Below are 15618 nucleotides of genomic sequence, written 5' to 3' on the forward strand. Positions count from 1 at the left end.
TCCCCACCATGCCGCAGGAAGACATTCTGACAAGCTGCTCAGCAGCAGTAGGAACAGGTGGCAGGGCCGCCAGGACATGGCTGCAATTCAAGAAAACCTTTATTGACCTGATTAGGGTTGCTAAAATAAGACTTCTAACTCCTGTCTTGCATCACTGTGCATAACCCTACACTATGTGAAGCCTTTTATAGGCCTCTCCGACCCCGGACTCCCGCTGCTCGAACTCCCCAACTCCACCTCGACGGGCCTTTTATAGGCCTCCTCGACCACGAACTCCCGCAGTTCTTTTATTTCTCTCAGGTCCTCAGGCAGCTGGGGTATTGGTGCAGCCAGTTCACTTTCATATTGGTACAAATCTTGTTTAATTTCATCAGTCAGGTTCAGGGTAATGGTTTCTCAAGTATGGATATACGACATTCCTGCTCGTCCAATCGTAACCGGTAGTCTCGGGGTGAAGCAGAAGTTGGGGTTAGTGATATTACATTGATAAATACATAGTCATAAGTTAGTTGGTTGGTTACCACACAGTATTTCCCCTTTCCGCAGTAGGCTGAGTGGGTGTGCTCAGATTCCGATGGGTTTATTTCTAAGACGCGCCCAATGGTTTGATTAAATCCGCACCCATCCTCGCTTCTCCAGCCTACTGGATATGGACATATAGTTAGGCTTCCTATCCTGCAGCACCCTGATATTGAGACTCCTCTCATGGTTACGTTCCATTTGATCGCATATTGATCCATTGGGTAGTACCACATATAGTTCTCACCCTGGATTAGCCCCAAGTTTTCTACCTCAAACTGGGGGTATGGTCCAGACTCCCCCCTTCACCATTACCGGAATCATTAGGACCATCCCCACCGGGGCAGAATGTGAATCTGTGCATCCGCCTGTCACCAGAAAGACTCTTGTCATTCCTTTCATGGTGCAGGTGTCCAGTAACCCTGGGTGCTGTGCCAGGCGGAACAAGTGGGTGCTGTTAATCCAGTCCGGGACTTCGCCCCTGTGTATTTGGTCAAGGTTCTCCCTGACCTACTCAATCATCCATCTTCCATAAGCATGGCAGAGGTCACGCTGAACCTCTGCCTTTTCCGCATTGAATTCTCGGTCAATCAGGCGATTAATGGTGGCAGCATGGCCCTCCAGGACTGTAATCCCTTTGACTAAGCTTCCTACTGCCCCATCGCCTTCTCGAGCAGCTCCTTTGGCTGCGTCTGTCAGCCTCTGCAGCAACTTCCTGACTGTGTCTTCAAGGTTTTCCGATTGTTCCTGTATAGCTTGTATGTCTAGGGCATTTACAAATGAGGTTCCCGTGTTGACCCCTGTGAAGACGTCATTGATCAGACCCCGTTTCTGTCTGTGGGTCTGACCCACTTTCAGAGGGCTCCGGTATCTGGATGCCCCTGAGGCATCCCGGGATTCTTTCAACAGTATCTTTAGCATTCGGGTGTACAATGCCCGTACCTTAAGGTCACATTATTCTGGTAGCCCTATGTCCATCAGGTTTACTATTACAGGTAATATTTCATGGTGTACATTTTCATACAATTGGATTCCCTCCATTCTCAGGACCACCCCGCTTGGTGGTCCTGCGGTATATATGGGACATTCTGGGGGTGGGCCTGGAGTGGTCGGCGGGGCCGGTGTCAGACCACTCCACCTGGTTTATTGGGAATAGACATGTCTCATCGTTTCACGCACAAATGTAGTATGTAGGCTCAAACTTTTGCGTGGGCCTAACACACACAGCGAAGTCGTGAGGCTGCCTTGCGACCAAATACGGGATGACTTCCCGGTCAAAAATCCGATAATCTCTCACGATTTCTGACTTGACATTTTCCATACTGATACCCCGGCGATTACCCTCGCTCATGAGGCACTGCATATAGTTAATACGTGGCCAAAAGTTTCTACAGAACTGTAATACCTGTGGCATCCCTGGTATATGCTTGGTCTGGAGCAGTGCGCATTCCTGATAGGTCTGGAAATTTGTCCATATTTTATTTCGACCACATTCAATACATAAGGTTCTGTTGTACTGTATCACGATGCTAATACTGTGGGTTGGGTTCCCTTACACCCACAAAATCTTCTGTTTGGTCCAAGGGGAACCTCTGCACTCTCTCGCCGGAATATACCAGTCAGGTAGACTCCATTTCCAACTTGGGTCTTTTGATAATCAGGGTCTTCATAGTTCGGGTGTAGCTCATCATCTTCAGCTCCATGATTTGAATTCTGGCTGACCATCCGGGCCCGCGCCGGTTGCCACAGGGGCAAGCGCCAAAGTATAATCGGTATCGCGATTCTCCAGTCCATCCTGTAAAATCAAACTTCCCCCTAGATGGGGTATTCTGTTAGAGTAATTTTAGCTGGGTCCAGTGTTTCCACCATCCTACTCCATTCATATCCACACATGCACATGTGTCACCACTGATCAATATCTCGTATGGTCTCGACCACCGTGCCTTGAATCTGGTTTGTCCCGGTAGCCCCTTAACCACGACTTTCTCCCCGACTTGGGGAAGATCTACCGGGGACTCTAACTCTTGTTCATCCCAGCCTGCCTGTCATTCTCTTACTTCCTGTCCCATATCCTTAAGTTGCTTACTTAACTCCATTACATATCTCCTAATCTGATCCCGCAATGGGCCCACATTGGACCCACCTGTGATTATACCTTTGGGTAATCGCATTGCCTGACCAGTCATGAGCTCATATGGAGTTAATCCTGTTGTCCGGTTAGGGGTTGCCCTGTTTCATCAGTATAGCAGGCAGCAGCTCAGCCCAAGCCTGTCCGGTTTCTCGGATGGCTTTTGACAGGGCTGTCTTTACCATCCGATTCATCTGTTCTACCATCCCCGAACTCTGCGGGTGGTAGGGGATGTGAAATTTTTGTTTAATGCCCAATGTGGTGCATAGTAATTATACTATCTGCTCTGTGAAGTGGGTTCCCTGATCGGAGTCTACTTGAATGGGGATGCCCCGGCGGGGAATCACCTCTTCGGCTAAGATACAAGCTACTGTGGTTGCGGTGCAGTTTCGGGTAGCCAAAGCTTCCACCCACTAATAAGTCCTTACTATATAGTATAAATGCACACGAGGCCCATACTTGAGAGAAGGTCACTCTGTGACCAGTAACCTTTATTAGCCAGCACTGAAGTGATGAAGGTGGGTGGAGCTTCCCCTTTTATACCAGAAAGTCCAGGTTACCTAGTGGTCAATGTTCTCACGGTGTACAACTTAGGTCAGTTTATACATGGGTTACAATGACAGTTAAATACATGACACCCACCGTGTAAACACATCAGTTACTAATAGACAGTATTTCTTTCCTCTAGAGCTTGGCAGTGGTCCCGTGAAATCAATTTGTATATTCTCCCATGGCCCTCGCGGCCATGGTTGATGGGCCATTCTAATTTTGATGGCCTTTCCCGGATTATGTTGGGCACATGTAATGCATTGCAGGCGATATTTAGCAATGTCTCGTCCCATGCCTGGCCACCACCAATCCCTAGAGACACTACTAATCATGGCATTACTCCCGGCATGGTTGATGCCATGGTGCAATTCCATGAGCAACTTTCTTATACAAGTGGGGGCTGCCACTTTACTGTCCTTTCTCCACACGGAGTCTGGATCTGGTGCCCCTCCCTGTCTTTTTCATTCTGACTTCTCTTCATCATTTACATCTGCATGTAATTTTACAATGTCAATATCTTCTTTAGTAATCATACTACTTACTGATTCCTCCCTCACTTCGGACGAAACTGCTGCCTCCTGAGCCGCCTTATCCGCAGCCTCATTTCCTGTCTGGACATCGTCCACCACTTTCTGGTGGGCTTTGACCTTTATTACCGCCGCCTCGATGGGTTTACTAGCTGCGTCTAATAGCAGCCTAATTTGGCCTTCATATTTGATGGCCTCCCCGCCTGAGGTGACAAACCCCTGCCCCTCCCAGACGGTAATGTAGTCGTGTATTACTCCAAAAGCATAGCGGCTGTCTGTGTAGATATTTGCCCGCTTGCCTTCAGCTAATTGGAGAGCTTCTGTCAGGGCAGTGAGTTCTGCCACTTGTGTGGAAAATCCTCCGTCCAGTCCCCCACTTAGGGCGGTGTCAAGTGCTCCATTGACCAGTGTCCACCCTGTATGTGGGGTCCCTTGGATATATTTGCGGGACCCGTCCACATAAAGGATTAATTTGGGGTCCGCGAGTGGGATCTCACTTATATTACCAGGTGAGTCTTCCCACTCTCAGGTGTGGCACTCATGAGGTTCACCCGTGACCAGGAGACCCTCTGCAGGGTTTTCCCCTGTGTCCCATACTATTTTCACGGATTCATCATGGGGGAGTAAAACTGCCTCCCATTTAGCTCTGTGTACATTGGACATGGATCTTAGTTTCCTGGTGTTGAGCATTTCTACCAGAGTGTGTTTAGTGTGCAGTATAATCTCCCCGGTCATCACTACCGGTTCACTGACTTTCACTGCCCACATTGCACAGTCCAGAGCCGCCACACACCGGAACAGACCGGCCACCACGGGTGACTGTTGGGTTGAGTAATGGGCTACAGGATGCATCCTGTCCCCATACATCTGAGTGACCACTGCCTCATAGAATCCTTGCTCATTTTCACAGTTAATGTGGAATGTTCGGGAGTCCCAGGCCAGGTGCAGACATTAAGGCTTCCTTCAGATTACCATATGCTGCTTCCTGCTCCGGGCCCCATTCTACACTCTCTCGGGAGTGTTTCCCCCCTTTCACCAATCTCTGTATTGGTTCTGCTATGGCTGCGAAGTTGGCTATAAAGTTTCTGCAGTAATTAAAGAGTCCCAATACTTTCCGTACCCCTCGGACTGTCTTTGGGCGGGGCATGATTCTGATAGCTTCTTTCCTATCCTGAGACATTGTTCTGGTCCCTTGTGATATCTCATGTCCCAAATATTGTACCACTGTCTGTCCGATCTGGGCTTTCTTGGGATTGGCTTTAAATCCCACCCTTTGTCGGTCTCTAAGATTTCTATGTGAGCGCCCGTGTGTCCCCGTTCGTCCTCCAAGGCAATCAGCAGATCATCCACATAATGGAGGACTGTGCTTCAATAACGGGCTCGGACCACCTTTTCTAGGGCTCGACTCATAGTCCGGTGAAATATTGCCAGACTATTGTGGAATCACTGTGGCACCTGTGTCCAGGTATACTGGCGGTCCCTACAGTAAAGGCAAACTTGTCCTGTGATTCCCGAGCCAGAGGTATGGGCCAAAATCCAATGGCCAAGTCAAGTATTGTGAATATCTTATGTTCGGGTTTTAATCCGTTAAAGATTGTGGCTGGGCTGGCTACAATGGGGTGCTGACGAGGTGTCACTTTATTCAGAGCCGTGTAATCTATAGTCAGCCAGTATGAGCCGTCTGGCTTCTTTACCGGCCACATGGTGAATTAGTGGTGCTCTCAGCTTCCCAGAGTATGCCACTGTCCAGCAGATCTTGTACAATTTGTTTGACTGCCTCCCTGGCTTCAGGTTTGATTGGATATTGTTTATGAGGGGTGTGCTCGGGGCCCAGGACAATGATTGGGTCGGTTTCTATCAGCCCACAATCTTGTTTGGACCGTGTTGACACTCCGTCAATCTGCAGACACACTGGGCCATACCCTTTTAATGTATCAGAATCCCAGGTGAGGAGTTGTACGCTCCCCACCTTTGTATGGTTGTCCAATTTATTTTGTTCCCCGAAGGTAGTAGTCTTGCGCCCATTTGGGCTTCTCCAAACTCTGTGCTTTCCCCGGGAATCAATCAACTCTTCTACTTGTTCTAAGAGGTCGATTCCTAATATTGTACCCTCATTATTGGGACAAACATAAAATTGTGCGGAATTAGAATCCTTGCCATGTCCAATAATATTACTTCGCTTAGGTGTGCCCTTGTGGCAGATTTTCCAATCCCTGTGATTAGAACTGTCCGTTTGGTTGTAGGGAGGGGACATCTGTCATTGAGACAGAGGCACCTGTATCCACCAACATGTCGCACTGCCGGCCCCCGAACAATGCTGTTATATGGATTCGAGGGTCGCCTTCGCTCTGAGCGGGGGCCGCTGGCTCTCAGTCCCTGGCCAGGTCCTTGAGTGCCTGGAGGAGCTGATCCTTGGTCATGTTCTGGGATTTGGGTGGGCTACCCTGCAGTGTGGGTCTTTTCCCGCCCCCGCCTGATGCCCAACACTGGTTTTTGTTGTGCCCCATTTTCTGGCAGTTGGTGCACTTGGGACGTGGACTCTTACAGTCCTTGGACATGTGTCTGGGTTTGCCACAGTTGTAGCAAACTCCACTGGATCTTTTGCTAGGTGCCGCTCCTATTTCTACTTTGATCGGCCTCTGGTTTTGGCTGGCTTCGTTATCCACGGCATGCCCAGCTCACCATAGGTATCTTTGCCGACTACCCCCATCTTAAGTATTTTCTGATGGTCAGCTGACAGGCCGTCTTTAAACATCTTTAAAACTGCCTGATCTGCCTTGTCTGGGGCTGCCTGACCCGAGTATTCTTGATACGCGGTCCACAATCTATGACCATACTCACTGCTGTTTTCATTTTTCTTTGGCAGACTAACAGAATTAGTCCCCAGTTGGGAGCGGCTTGGACCGCCCAGGTGAAATGCTGTCTGTCGGACTGCCTGAGTGGCATTGTTAAAAGGAGTCTATTCACCATTTCTATAATCCTGTATTAATGTCTCCCATTTAGGCTGTGGACATTTAGCCCTCACTATCTGATGTACATCCCTCTCATGCATCTCATGGATGTCATACATTTCCCTTAACAACCTCCAAAATTCAGAATTGCCATGTTTTTCCTTCAGGGAAGGTAGAACCTTGAGGATCCCGTGTTTCTCCAAAGGGGTAAATGGTGTGTATTTCACTGTTACTTTACAGTCAGCTCCCTGTCCCGTGCCAGACGTTGGCAACGGGGCTGCAGGAAGCTTAGTCTATGTTAACCTCTAGGTCATACTCGGGTGTCGTAGCTCCTGCTTTTTCATAGAAAGGGGTGCCCCCGGCTCAGCGCCTTCGTCCCTGTCGTAGTCTCCGGGTCTCCCAAAAAGCCCGGACACACAACGGGTTTCATTAGCTTCTCTTCGTTTCTTTACTTCTTCCCTTAATTGCCTTAATTCCTCAATTTTGGGTTTCATCTTGTCACTAAATTGTAAAAACTGTCGCACTATAATTATACTGGTTTTCTTGGCTCTCTTAGTTTTCTCTTTTTCCCACCAAGCCTTTTGCTCGGCTGGTTCTTGTGACGGGTCCCACCTGTCTTTTAACATTTTGTCGATTAACCCCTTTCGGTCATCTGCATAGAACTTCGTAAGGGAGTTCTCCAACCCCCAGTCTAATCCTTTGCCCAATGCCATTATATGGTCTGACGATCTACATCACCTGTCCAATGACTTCCCATTCTCCAATCGGTAGTTTAATCCAACCTCTATGTTAAATTTTAGCCTTATTTCACTGATATACTTTCTGCAAAACGCAGTTCTTATCAATGACTTTAAATTAAATCAATGACTTTAAACTAACATCATACTCACACGCCAACAAGGTTTGTTCTTTAGCAGATTTTACAGTTTGGAATCCCTGGTTGACTTGACAGTCTTATCACAGAATTCTTCTAAATTTGGAATGGTACTTTAAACTTACTCACTCCGAGATGTTTCTGTCGACATTGGTCTATCCGTCTCCTGGCGGATCCCATCTTTGTCGCCAATCTGATGTGGAACCAAAATAAAGGCTCAACACAAGTCTGTTAAAGAATCAAAATATGTTTATTTGAGAATGCCTTGGCCAAGGGGAGAACAGCAATTTTGGGTAGAATCCTAAACTCCGTCTCTCTCTGCCTGGCTGTCAGTTTACAGTATTTAAAGCCGAAAACCGCAATCCATTGTGCATCATCAGTTCCAAGAACTGACCCCAGACTCCCAAGAACTAAATATAAGCTCATGACATTTGAGAATGTTTCAACAGCATGTTTTTTTGACATCTCCAAGTTGCACCTATCTAGCAGGATCGAAGTCGTATTTGCTCCGTGGTCTGTATTTCTTGACCACGGTAAACACTCTTATCTATAAAGATTTATGTTCATTTGACCTGCGGTTGCCAACACTGTCTGTTAGTCTAAGAATACTCAGGTAGCCTAGTTTGTGGTTTCTAGCAGCTAGGCTACATCCTGTATAGTTTTTGCTCAGCTTGTGTGCAAAGCTTTGCTACAGTTTGACATTCGAAAATATGTCTGTATTTAATAGCAGGCCCAATTCCTATTTTCCTAAACAATATTCCCAGACTGCAACACTATATCACTAAAGTGGGCCTCTAAAGTCCCACTTCAACTGAACAGTCCAATACGGGAATTACAGTCTCTGTCACTGAAGCGGGAATTAAAGAGTTAAACACGTTTTAGATTAGGAAGGCAAAAACACAATTTGCTGATGTGGCAAAATTGGCAGTTGCAACTGTAGAACAATGGTGCAATTCCTGTTATTCAGAGCTAATGTCGTAGGCTTACGAAGTGGCTTCCTGTTGTTATTCAGAACTAAGAAATAAATTCCTGTTGTTATTCAGAGCTAAGAAATAGATTCCTGTTAGTGGCAGGGGGCAGGATACAGGATACATATGTTCTTACCCAAGGAGGATGTGAAACAATTAGCAAAGTTAAAATTGAACAATCTGTAACAAAGCGAAAAAAATTGTCACGCGGTAGAAAGACTGACCAATGATAATGTAAATGCTGACTTTGCAAAGAATTCTGTGTAAAAGAAGCAGCTCCTGAAGTGTTAGACGAGAACGGTGGGAAGGCATCCAGTTAAGGAACTGGTGTAGACCGTGTCTCCCTTGATCAAGCAATTAAACAATTCTTTTCTCCACAACACGCCTGTGTTGAGTGTCTTTGTCATACTCCACATCAGTCAAAGAGGGGACAGACAGCTGTTGAAGGAAAGGATGGGTGGGGAGTCTGGTTTGCCACCTGCGCTTGTTTTCTGCATTTTCTCGGCAACAAGACTCGAAATGCTCAGTGCCCTCCCGGATGCTCTTCCTCCACTTAGGGTGGCTCCCAGGTGTCGGTGGGGATGTTGCACTTTATCTTTGAGGGTGTCCTTGAAATGTTTCCTCTGCCCACCTGGGGATTGCTTGCTGTGTAGGCGTTCCGAGTAGAGCGCTTGGTTTGGGAGTCTTGTGTCGGGCATGTGGATGATGTGGCCTGCCCAACGGAGCTGGTCGAGTGTGGTTAGTGCTTTGATGCTGGGATGTTGGCCTGATTGAGAAAACTGACGTTGGTGCATCTATCCTCCCAGGGGATTTGTAGGATCTTACAGAGACATCGGCATTTCTTCAGCAATTTGAGGTGTCTACTGTATATGGTGCATGTCTCTGAGCCATATAGGAGGGCGTGTATCAATACAACCCTGTAGACCATAAGCTTGATGCAAGATTTGAGGTCCTGGTCTTCAAACACTCTCTTCTTCAAAGCACCTCATGAAGCAAGCACTAACACTCACCCTTCTTTCTTGTAGGACAAACATGTGAACAATTGTAGCGAGGAGGTGAGGACTGGTGGAGGAACAGCATCCTTTTGGGTCCTCTCACCCCTCAGTCGAGGAGGACTTCTGGGTTTCGCAGAATCATAGACTTTTACAGCACAGAAGGAGGCCATTCGGCCCATCATGTCTGTGCCGGCTGAAAAAGAGATATCTAGCCTAATCCCATGCAATTCCATGCTTTCCCGTTAGTATCGGGGCCCTAATCCACAGGAGCCTGTGCAGTGAGATGCAAGAGCCCAGGAAGCAACTTGCTGAAGGGAGCACTCACATCTTCACTCTGCTACAGAAAGCAAAGATAGAGATCGCAAGGGCACAGCTCACACTCAAAGCCAGATTCCTATACACTCGGGGCTAGATTTCTCGTTGTCTAATGCCTCAATTAGCGGCCAGAGGGGGCATTAATGGGAGCGTAAGAGGTTACCGACCGGAAGCGCAGTGTTTAGTGCCCCGACGGAAAATTCATTAGAGGCTCACTGGTGCGTGCAAACCAGTCGTGCCTGGATGCTGACGATCACTCAATCATGACGTATTCCTGGTGCAACGCCCGCGCTTGTGCACTGGTTGCTAAATTCGGTGAGGCCTTCTCATTTAGCGGCTGCCAATAAAATTGTCTGGAGAATCAGTCGGTACAGGCTTGCAGAGTCATTAACTGGTGGTTACTTAAAGAGTTGAGGAAGTGCTTCCCTCGGATGTCACAGTCAGTGCAACATTTACACAGAGCACGGTGGTGTGCCTCCGAGTTTTCAGCGGCAGACAGAAATAAGAGTTCAGCTTGAGAAAAAGTGATTTTGAAAAATTTAATGGGTGCATTACTATGCCGCGCCTTTAGGACTCGGCCTTTCCTGGGGTCTGAATCGGAGCTTGGCGCATGCGCAATGACTCGGTTAAATTTAGTGCTGGCATTTTTGTTAGGGGCCCCTCCCCAGCTCTGGCGTGCAATAGCTGATTTACCACCCTTGTCAGTTCTTCGGCTGATTCTGACACATTTCTGTGGGGAGAGCGTAAACTTATTCAAGGCACTAATATTACCGTTATAATGAGGTTCAACCGCATTTCTCCCTCTAGCACCTTTGAAGCGCATTGGGCAGCCTGCCAGCGACCTTGCACGCAATGACACAGCATTTAAGAGTCAGCTTTTCCTTGCAAAGAGGGCATTCGCCATCTGTTTTGTCATGTATGTAACTACAATGTAACACCACTGTATTAATGTATACACTCAACTTAGATGCACACCTTCACCACAGGGGGTGAACTTGTGGGAGACACTCCTTGCCTGATCACACAGGTATATAAAGAGAGGTCCCACGCAGGGTCATCACTTCTGGAGTCCTGTAATAAAGAGCTAAGGTCACAGAGTGGCCTTGTCCCTGGAATGTGCCTCGTGCGGTTTCATGCTGCAGAGTAAGGACTTTACATTGGCGACGAGAAACGGGAATTCATGACCCACGAGAAATGCCACCAGTAGCACAGAGGTATGGTACTATGTTGGGAAAGACTGGGACGATTTTGTTGAGCGACTTCAGCAAAGCTTCGTTACTAAAGACTGGCTGGGGGATGCAGCGGCCAACAAGCAACGGGCTCATCTCCTGACCAGCTGCGGGCCAAAGACTTATGTGCTCATGAAGGACTTACTGGCACCCGAAAAGCTATCAGACAAAACCTTTGAAGAGCTCAGTAAATTAATTGGGTAGCACCTCAAACCGGCGAGCAGCATACACATGGCTCGACACAGATTCTATACCCACCGAAGTCGTGAAGGACAGAGCATATCGGACTTTGTAGCGGACCTCCGGCGTTTGGCCAGCCTCTGTAACTTCACAGGCTGCAGGGGGGAGATGCTATGGGACTTCTTCATTGAGGGTATCGGTCATGCGGGAATTTTTCGCAAGTTAATTGAGACCAAGGACTTGACCTTGGAAGCGGCAGCGTTGTTAGCTCAAACTTTCATGGCGGGGGAGGAAGAGATGAAAATGATTTACGTGCGCAATTCTGCCTCTAATGTGGCGATGGATCAGGGAGTCAACATCATAAACGCTGCTCAGAGCCCCGCAGGCAGGCAGGGGCAGTCCGACATTTACCAGGCAGCAACAGATCCCAGAGCAGGATCTCAACAGAGACAATGGCAGGCTGAACGGACGTTCACACCATCACAGTGGACAATGAGGCCCGGGATGGGGCCATTGATACCCACTAATAGGGTACTTAAACAGAGAAACATAGAAACATAGAAAATAGGTGCAGGAGTAGGCCATTCGGCCCTTCGAGTCAAAGGGACAGTCAGCGCGGAATTCCTGGTCATAGTCCCTTTGTCCCCAACAATGAAAACTTTAACTCATGCTGAAGGTGTGGGGGAAAACACTCAGCCAAATCTTGCAGATTCCAACATTTTGTCTGCAGAAACTGCAATCTCAGTGGCCATTTAGCTCGAATGTGTAAAAAATCTGCAACCAGACTGATATATGAGACAGATGGACCAGAAGAGGGTTCTGTGAGGCAGGATGACTTTTGGGGCAAATCGATGGACACCGAGGTTCAGCGGGTCCATGTGGCGAATATTCACAGTACATACACCAAAACGCCACCAATGATGATGAGGGTTTTGTTGAACGGTATCCCAGTACGCATGGAGCTGGACACTGGGGCCAGCCAGTCACTCATGGGCATTCAGCAATTCGAGAAGCTATGGCCACTCCAAGCCAGCAGACCAAAATTAGAATGTATTGAGACACAGTTACAGACTTACACCAAGGAAATCATTCCGGTGCTAGGCAGTGCAATGATGGCTGTCACACACAATGGGTAAACAGGCTGCCACTCTGAATTGTCCCGGGCAATGATCCGGCACTATTGGGGAGGAGCTGGTGAGTCAAGATGAACTGGAAATGGGGGGATGTTCATGCAATGTCCTCGGTGGAGCGACGTTCATGCTCACAAGTCCGACAACAATTTGAGTCATTATTTCAACCTGGCGTCGGGACTTTCAAAGGCACTAAAGTAGCGATACACATCACCCTGGACGCCAGGCTAGTGCACCACAAAGCCAGAGTGAAGCCGTATGTGATGCGGGAAAAGATCGAGACCGAATTGGACCGGCTGTTGCGAGAGGGCATCATCTCGCCTGTTGAATTCAGCGACTGGGTGAGCCCCATCGTTCCCATTCTAAAAGCGGATGGCTCTGTCAGGATCTGTGGCGACTACAAGGCCACCATCAATCGAGTGTCCCTACAAGATCAATACCCGCTCCCAAGAGCGAAGGACCTCTTCGCCACGCTGGCAGGCGGCAAACTGTTCACCAAGTTAGACCTCACTTCAGCTTTTATGACCCAGGAACTGGCCGACGAATCCAAACCACTGACCACCATCACCACGCACAAGGGACTGTTTGCGTATAACAGGTGCCTGTTTGGCATTCGATCAGCGGCCGCGATTTTTCAACGTAACATGGAAAGCCTGCTTAAATCCACTCCGGGAACGATCGTATTCCAGGACGACATTCTTATCACGGGTCAAGATACCGAGGAACACCTCCACAACCTGGAGGAAGTGCTATGTCAACTGGACCGGGTAGGCCTGCGACTCAAGAAGTCTAAATGTGTGTTTTTAGCTCCTGAGGTAGAGTTTCTGGGCAGGAGGGTTGCTGCAGATGGGATTCGGCCCACCGAATCCAAAACAGAGGTGATTCGATGAGCACCCCGGCCCTACAACACATCGGAGCTGCGTTCATTCCTGGGACCGTTGTTGAACTATTGCGGGAACTTTCTGCTGAACTTGAGCACATTGTTGGAGCCGCTACACGTGCTCTTGCATAAGGGTTGCGATTGGTTTTGGGGGGACTGACAGGAACGGGCTTTTGATCTGGCGCGAAACCGACTTCGTTCAAACAAGTTGTTGACCCTGTACGACCCCTGTAAACGTTTAGTTCTGACTTGTGATGCATCGTCCTATGGGGTTGGGTGCGTGTTGCAGCAGGGTAATGCTGAGGGTCAGCTACAACCTTTGGCTTATGCCTCCAGGTCGCGCTCTCAAGCAGAATGGAGATATGGCATGGTCGAGAAGGAAGCGCTTGCATGTGTCTATGGTGTAAAAAAAATGCATCAGGAACTCTTCGGTAGGAAGTTTGAATTAGAGATGGACCACAAGCCATTCACATCCCTGTTGTCAGACAGCAAGGCTATCAATGCCAATGCATCAGCTCGCATACAGCGATGGGCTCTCACGCTGGCTGCTTATGAACATAAGAACATAAGAATTTGGAACAGGAGTAGGCCATCTCGCCCCTCGAGCCTGCTCCGCCATTCAAAAAGATCATGGCTGATCTGGCCGTGGACTCAGCTCCATTTACCCACCCGCTCCCCATAACCCTTAATTCCCTTATTGGTTAAAAATCTATCGATTTGTGATTTGAATACATTCAATGAGCTAGCCTCAACTGCTTCCTTGGGCAGAGAATTCCACAGATTCACAACCCTCTGGGAGAAGAAATTCCTTCTCAACTCAGTTTTAAATTGGCTCCCCCTCATTTGGAGGCTGTGCCCCCTAGTTCTAGTCTCCCCGATCAGTGGAAACAACCTCTCTGCCTCTATCTTGTCTATCCCTTTCATTATTTTAAATGTTTCTAGAAGATCACCCCTCATCCTTCTGAACTCCAACGAGTAAAGACCCAGTCTACTCAATCTATCATCATAAGGTAACCCCCTCATCTCCGGAATCAGCCTAGTGAATCGTCTCTGTACCCCCTCCAAAGCCAGTATATCCTTCGTTAAGTAAGGTGACCAAACTGCTTGCAGTACTCCAGGTGCGGCCTCACCAATACCCTGTACATTTGCAGCAGGACCTCCCTGCTTTTGTACTCCATCCCTCTCGCAATGAAGGCCAACATTCCATTCGCCTTCCTGATTACCTGCTGCACCTGCAAACTAACTTTTTGGGATTCATGCACAAGGACCCCCAGGTCCCTCTGCACCGCAGCATGTTGTAATTTCTCCCCATTCAAATAATATTCCCTTTTACTGTTTTTTTTTCCAAGGTGGATGACCTCACATTTTCCGACATTGTATTCCATCTGCCAAACCTTAGCCCATTCACTTAACCTATCCAAATCTCTTTGCAGCCTCTCTGTGTCCTCTTCACAACCCGCTTTCCCACTAATTTTTGTGTCATCTGCAAATTTTGTTACAGTACACTCTGTCCCCTCCTCCAGGTCATCTATGTATATTGTAAACAGTTGTGGTCCCAGCACCAATCCCTGTGGCACACCACTAACCACCGATTTCCAACCTGAAAAGGACCCATTTATCCCAACTCTCTGCTTTCTGTTAGCCAGCCAATTCTCTATCCATGCTAATACATTTCCGCTGACTCCGCGTACCTTTATCTTCTGCAGTAACCTTTTGTGTGGCACCTTATCGAATGCCTTTTGGAAATCTAAAAACACCACATCCATCGGTACACCTCTATCCACCATGCTCGTTATATCTTCAAAGAATTCCAGTAAATTAGTTAAACATGATTTCCCCTTCATTAATCCATGTTGCATCTGCTTGATTGCACTATTCCTATCTAGATGTCTCGCTATTTCTTCCTTAATGAGAGCTTCAAGCTTTTTCCCCACTACAGATGTTAAACTAACCAGCCTATAGTTACCTGCCTTTTGTCTGCCCCCTTTTTTAAACAGAGGCATTACATTAGCTGCTTTCCAATCCACTGGTACCTCCCCAGAGTCCAGAGAATTTTGGTAGATTATAACGAATGCATCTGCTATAACTTCTGCCATCTCTTTTAATACCCTGGGATGCATTTCATCAGGACCAGGGGACTTGTCTACCGTGAGTCCCATTAGCCTGTCGAGCACTACCTCCCTAGTGATAGTGATTGTCTCAAGGTCCTCCCTTCCCACATTCCCGTGACCAGCAATTTTTGGCATGGTTTTTGCGTCTTCCACTGTGAAGACCGAAGCAAAATAATTGTTTAAGGTCTCAGCCATTTCCACATTTCCCACTACTAAATCCCCCTTCTCATCTTCTAAAGGACCAACATTTACTTTAGTCACT

Source organism: Pristiophorus japonicus, chromosome 1 (genome assembly GCF_044704955.1).
Source record: "Pristiophorus japonicus isolate sPriJap1 chromosome 1, sPriJap1.hap1, whole genome shotgun sequence".
Lineage (NCBI taxonomy): Eukaryota > Metazoa > Chordata > Chondrichthyes > Pristiophoridae > Pristiophorus > Pristiophorus japonicus.